The 7,239-nt window shown below is 34.9% G+C and overlaps 1 non-coding gene across 1 annotated transcript; it reads left to right on the forward strand.

Annotated features, from left to right (window-relative positions):
• The first annotated feature begins 3,799 nt into the window (after positions 1-3,799).
• On the forward strand, positions 3,800-3,881 carry TRNAS-AGA (transfer RNA serine (anticodon AGA)). The gene has a single exon. It is a non-coding gene; the product is annotated as a tRNA-Ser (tRNA).
• Positions 3,882-7,239: the final 3,358 nt, after the last annotated feature.

Raw genomic sequence — 7,239 nt, forward strand, 5'->3', positions numbered from 1 at the left:
ACAAGCTCTGCCTCTGGTGCGCGAATAAGGGAAGGGGTGTGCTCGTTAAAGGATGTGGGCTTTGAAGAAACATTTTGGGCTATTATAATCGGGCCGGCGGAATTTAAATGGATAAGTTTCTTTTAAAAAAAAAAAAGTTCTGACGTGGCATATGTTGAGCACTTGTAAAATAAAACGAGTAGTTTGCTAAATTGGCAGATCACTCTATCTCATTTTTTAAATTATCTTGGTTGGTTAGCGGATGAGAAATAATACTACAATTTCAGACCTTGCGAATTAATAATTATTTTATGTTCCTGATGCTTATAGAGGAAACGGTGGCCAAATTTTGAAAGGGGGCCAACAAGGGTTACTAGGTTTAAACTAACAACAACAACAAAACCTTATCCCATTAAGTGGGGTTGCCTACATAGATCGCACAATACCATTGAGCTTTATTCAAAGCCAAATCTTTTGATACATTGTTAATTGAAAGATTTGGCTTAATAACTTTATTAAGTGTTATCTTCGGCCTTCCTCTACTCTTTTTTAGAGGACTCAATATTGTTTGATCCGCTCTTCTCATTGGCACGTACCAAGGCCTTCTTTGTACGTGACTAAACCATCTCAGTCGGTTTTCTACCATTTTCTCATCAATCACAACCACTCCAATTTTTCCTCGTATATGTTCGTTATGGATATTTTTTTTTCTTGTATGACCACACACCTATTTCAGCATTCTCATCTCGACAATTGCTACTTTATGTTCATGTTGTCCCTTTAAAGCCCAACACTCATTGCCATATAGCATTGTTGGTCTTATAGCAGTGCGGTAAAACTTTCCTTTAACCTTATTGAGTACTTTCTGATCACAGATAACTCCTATCGCTTTTCTCCATTTAAACCACCCAGCTTGAATTCTATGACTAACATTTCCATCAATTTCACCATCTTTTTGTATAATTGATCCCAAATATTTAAACTTTTCTACTTGTGGAATGACTTGATCTCCCAATTTGACCTCCAAATCTATTCTAACTTGTCTCTTATAAAAAATGCAATACATATATTCTGTCTTGTTTCTATTTAAATGAAAACCCTTCAATTCCAAGGTTCTTCTCTATGTCTCAAGTTCAGCAGTAATTTCTTCTTTTGACTTGGTCAATAGATCTATATTATTAGCAAAAAGTATGCACTTATAGATTTCTTCTTTGATATGCTCAGTTAGAACATCGAGAACTAAGTTAAACAAATAAGGGCTCAACGATGATCCTTAATGTAGGCCAATCCTTATAAGAAAGTTCTTTGTCTCACCACCCAGCATTCTAACACAAGCTGTGACCCCCTCATACATGTCTTGTATGATTTTGAAAAAAGCGACATGCACACCTTTCTTCTCTAAGGCTCTTCAAAGCATTTCTTTAGGCACACGATCATAAGCTTTTTCTAAATCAATAAAAATCATATTCAAGTCTCTTCTGTGGCTTCGGTACTTTTCCATTAACCCCTTTAGTAAATAAGTCACTTCTGTTGTCAATCTTCCTGGCATGAACCCAAATTGGTTTTCAGAAATACAAGTCTCCTATCTCAACCTATGTTCTATCACCTTCTCCCACAATTTCATGGTATGGCTCATGAGCTTATTCCCTCTATAAGTAGCACAATTCTGGATATCCCTTTTATTCTTATAAATAGGTACATAGTACTTTTTCTCCAATCATTAGGCATTTTCTTAGAGTGTAATATCTCATTGAATAACTTAGTAAGCCACAACACACTACCTTTACCCAAACATTTTCAAACTTCAATAGGAATACCATCAAGTCTAATTGCTTTATTATTTTTTATTTTCTTGAGAGCTTCCTTAACTTCACCAACTCAAATTCTTTGATAAAAAACTAAATTATGTTCCTCTTCTCCAATTGTCAAATCTTCAAACTAATAAGTCAATCCTTCGCCCTCATTGTTAAGTAGCTTATAAAAGTAGGCTTCCCATCGATTATTAATATCACCATCAATAATTTTTGTACATCTTACTTAGACTAAATCTCTTGTTTTTCTTTCTTCATTCTTTGTAATCTTGTAAATCTTGCATTTTCGAGCCTTAGTCCCTAAATCTTTTTAGAACTTCTCAAAAGCTTTAGAACGAGTTTCACCAACTGCTCTCCTAGTCTCTTTTTTACCTAAACGGTACATTTCCCAATTTTTAACATTATCACACAAATGTATGGCTTTAAAACAATCTCTCTTATGCCTGATTTTCTCTTGCACATGCTTATTTCACTGCCATGTCTCCTTATCTCGCCAACCATGACCTTTCAATTCACCCAAAATTGTTTTAGCAGCCTTTTGGACCTTATTAGTTATTTCCGTCCACATAAGATTAGCATTTCCTTGTAGCTCCCAAACCTCTTCTTTTAAAAGAGTCCTTTTGAAAGTCTTTCACTTCTCTCCCTTTAACTACCACCATTTGACCCTTGGAATTGACACTTGTTAGCGCTTTCATTTTATACACTTAATATGCACATCAAAGACGAGTACCCTATGTTGTGATGCCATGCCATCTCTAAGAATCACTTTACAATTTGTGTAGAGTTTTCTATTAAGATTTCTTATCAGAAAAAAATCAATTTGTGACCTAGAGGTTCCACTCTTATAAGTGATTAAATGCTCCTCTCGCTTCTTAAAGCAAGTGTTAACAATCTTGAAGTTGTACATGAGGGAGAAATCAATAATAGTTTGCCCTTCATTATTTCGCACTCCAAAACTCATACCACCGTCAGTCCTTGCATATTGTCCCACTTCTTTATCAACATGTCTATTAAGATCACTGCTAATAAAAATCTTTTCCATGAGTAGTATGCTTTGAATCAAACCCTCCATATTCGTCCAAAATTTTTCCTTAAGATAGTCTTCTGTCCCTACTTGAGGTGCATAAGCACTAACCACATTAATAATATCCCTTCCCACAATTATTCTTAAAGAAATAATTATACCTTCTATCCTTTTGACTTTCACCATATTCTTTTTCCATTCATTATTGACGATAATACCAGTGCCATTCCTTATGCCTACCTTTCCCGTGGACCAACGTTTATATCCATTAGTAAATTTAAAAGCCTTCTCTCCAACGTATTTAGTTTTTTTGGAGGCACAAAATATTAATCTAGGTTTATACCAGTTCCATAAAAATTTACATTTCAAAACTACCCCAACCACTTAATTATGGGAGCTCTTGTCCCTCATACTTATTACCTTAAAATGCTTTCCTTCTCAATCAAACATATCCCATGTATTACACAGAGTTTCACAGAAAAGTGATAAAATATTTTAAAAAGAATATTTTCTCTTGTCCAACTCAGCTCAAATTCGTGCTCTTCTTGATTTTAATGAAGGACTAATCCATTTATAAAAATTTAATTTATATAAATATTATTAGAAATCTATAAGAAATTTCTAAATTAAAATAGATTTATAAATCATTTAATTAAAATAAATTACTTATTAATAAACAACACTATTAATAAATTTAATTAGATATCATAAGATCTAATGGATTGAAATTTTTCATTTAAAATTAAAATTACTCTCAATTAGATACACATAACACGAGAGTATAGTCAAAATCTATATCTAATCATCTGAATGGCATTGAAAGTGAGTAAATTCACGAGAATGTATCATCTAAAAAGTTGAAGCTTGAAAGTTGAAGCACAGATTATACTCGCGAGACATACATAAAAGGCGGGCAACATGTTTTAATATTTAATGATTAGCCAGCAACATAGACTTATGTACTTTGAGAGATCACCAGCAGGCGGTGGACGTGCCGGAGTGGTTATCGGGCATGACTAGAAATCATGTGGGCTCTGCCCGCGCAGGTTCGAATCCTGCCGTCCACGCTTTTTTTTTTCACGTTCCATAGTCTCTTCACCAATAATGAGTTGTGTTGTAATTAGTTAACACTATTCGTTAAAACAATGCACTTCAAGTACTGTTTTAGTTTATGAGTTTCTTAGAGAAAGTAATGTTTATACTGTCTTAGACTCTTGCCATTTACCATACACATAGAGGGAGGGTTCATATATAAAACAGAGTCTTGAAGCTCAAACGTGAGATAGCATATCACTGAAATGGCTCTGCCAACTTCATGCATCAGAACATTCATAGCGAACATAATTTTTCAGGAGGGGAAAATTGAAGGCTTTACAGAAACTGATGGCTCACAGAATAATGAGGTAAAAATTCACGAGTAAAACACAATAACACATGTTCAAGTGAAATGCCACAAAGACCTACCCCAGCCCTAGCGCTCACTGATACCTTATGTGATAAGACGATGCGTAAAAGCTATATATATACATATATATTTTGGGGGGGGGGGGAGATTGCAGTAGTAAAGAGGAGGGTAGAGAGAGAGAGAGAGAGAAGGAAGAAGAATGAAAGGGATAGGTAGGGGAAGAGAGACAAAAAGTAAAGAAGATTGCCAAAAGTATAATGGCAGGGCAGAGAGTAAAAGAAAAGCAAAAGCTGGCCTCTTTCTAACACAGCACTAACGTCCCTCCCTGGCTCATATATCTCCCTTTCAGTAACGTGGCCCTGGACTAAAGTACCCCCCCCTTTCCTCCCTCTTCTTCCCTATCCAAATTACACCTAGCCAGCTAATTGCATCTCCTCTAATCTATGTACAAGCTGTTTAGAGAGTTTTAATTCCAAATACAAGACTTAATCCATTTGTTCTCTCATATTTATCAATTTTATCCAAACTTATTTGTGTAATTCATGGACTGATATATGCAAAGTTGTTTAACTTATATAAATTGATACTGACATACAACACTACCATAATGTTACATCTGGTCATCTAATAACTTTAGGGAGAGATTATATGTCCATTTTGTTAGAATTAAGCCATCTATTTAATTTTCCTAATATTCCCATATTAATTAAATACTTTAATAGAATGGGTGGAGTATCATTTACAAACATATATATTCCTTTCCTTCATCAATACTAATTAACAAAATAGAGCCATGAAATTTTAGCTTCACACCAAAAAAAAAAATTTCAAACATAAAATGAGTAATAGAAAACGGTTTAGGACTTGTTTGAATAAATTACACTGCTGATAGCTTAGATTAATGCAATCTAATAATACAATCTAAAGTTGACAATCATTATGAAACATGGAAAAACAGTATTTTTATGTTGAAGGTAATTGGAAACGGAGAGAGTGTGTGTGATGAAATAAATAAAGAGATAATTAATTAATAAATCACTTCTAAACGTAAATAAAACTAAAAATAATTCAGATGATAATGTCAATCCTTGTATTTATCAAAAATGCATACAATCAAGATTGAGTGCCGAGGAATGGCAAGTCGCAATTCGTTCAATTCAGATATTTAAATGCATGCATGCCTTTTAATTTGGAATCACTAATTTTGGATTTTAGATATGTAAGATCATTTAACACACGCGTAGGTTATCGTAATCAAAACTCAAAACACCCTTTAGAAAAGAAAACGGTTTATTATGTACTCATAATGCTGCTCACTATTATCTTTGGAAGTACACGAACCCTAGCTAGAGAGAGAATGTTTGAAAACAGTAAATGAGAATTTTAAGTATTATTAAGCAGGGGAAAGAAGACTCTCTTTTAAGTTTTGACAATACATGCTCCTATTTTGTCACCAAAAAATGAAAAAATAAATAAATAAAAGAGCTCTCATTTTCAAAATAAAAAGTAGCCAGCCTTGTGTAGTTAATGCTAATTAAATCGAAGAGAGTTTAATATATAAATGTCCGAATTCTGATACAGCAGTGTTTTTCTGTGGTCTCTCCTACACAAAGACAAAGTTTTGGGAGTTCAGAAAACCCCTTAGTGATGGATCATTTTCAAGTTTTTTTTGGAGGACTCTCCAAAGGCATTACTCTGAGCTCTATATAGGGCAAGACAGAGATACCTCCCATGTGTTTCAGCACATAAAAGACGTAAACCTAACTCCAGAACAGAAAAAACTTTCACCTTCATTCTGTTAAAGTATTAAAAGTCGCCTGCAACTTCTTGCCTTTCCAGTCAGAAACAACAGCTCCAGCTGCTAAGCTATCCTAGGGTTTTGTTTTGAACCCCTCAACTCGATTTGTTCTTCTCTTCTCTTTAATTTTCCCCCTTATTCTTCGTTTTGCAGTTAAGCATCTCATATACTTAAACCACACACTAGAACTGAAAATGGATAACTTATGAAATTAATCTGCCAGAGTGATCGATACTGTGATATATATATTCATCGAACATACTAATGCGCTTTAGAATGAGAGAGAGAGAGAGAGAGAGAGAGAGAGGGATTTGATTTTCCCAAGAAGGAGATGCATAGGGCTGTTTGGAAGAGTATTAGTTTAACAACAAAAGAAATTACACAGAAAAAGGTTGTACTATTGGAGGGGTTCGGTGTTTTTCCTGCGTCTTACATATGCATATTACAGATCACTGCTCTCAAAAAACAACAGAACAAAAAGGACTCATGGGCTCTGATTCTCTATTGCTTTTATATGCCTGAAAGGCTCTGATAATTAAAGCTTGAGAGACAGATCAACAGAATTAGAAGCAGCTGCAGAAGCATCTGCATTCCCATTAAGAGCTCTAGCTGATAGTGCTGCAGTAATAGAAGAAGAAGAAGAATAAGCTGCTTCGCCCCCTACTAAAGATAATTCCAGTTCCTTGGAAGCAGTGCCTCTCGCATTCTCTTTTCCGGGAAAAACTCATATTCCATCAAAATTTTCCCACTCGTCGACCTGCCTTCCTGTGAACCGCCACAACTCCCACAGACTACAAATAAATCAAAACCCGTTGTTATTGCTTCTCAGAAGACGGCGAACATTGTATATACTACTGTGCTGTGTTGAAACAATACGATGGAAAAAGGGTAAATATAGATATATATACATATACACACACACCTCATCAAGATTGGGATAAGAATAAGCATTGAGAGTAGACATTCTGGTGCTGAAATCAGTGGTTCCGGCAGGGAGGTTGGGGCATTGTTGGGGAGCGAACCTCAGAAAATGATCCGGGCCATTGATCATGGACCATATATCTAAAGAACTGTCTCTCCTTGTATTTGATCCTCTAACGATATTGTCGTCGGCGAAACGCTTTTTCTGGACAAATCACAACAGCGAAAACATTTTAAAAAAAAAAAAAAAACAACCTAGGAAGAAAAGCCGACAAATCAGAGGAATAAAACATTAAAAAAA

Source organism: Neltuma alba, unplaced genomic scaffold (assembly GCF_004799145.2).
Source record: "Neltuma alba isolate B1F8T4 unplaced genomic scaffold, ASM479914v2 tig00001332_pilon, whole genome shotgun sequence".
In the NCBI taxonomy this organism is placed as follows: domain Eukaryota; kingdom Viridiplantae; phylum Streptophyta; class Magnoliopsida; order Fabales; family Fabaceae; genus Neltuma; species Neltuma alba.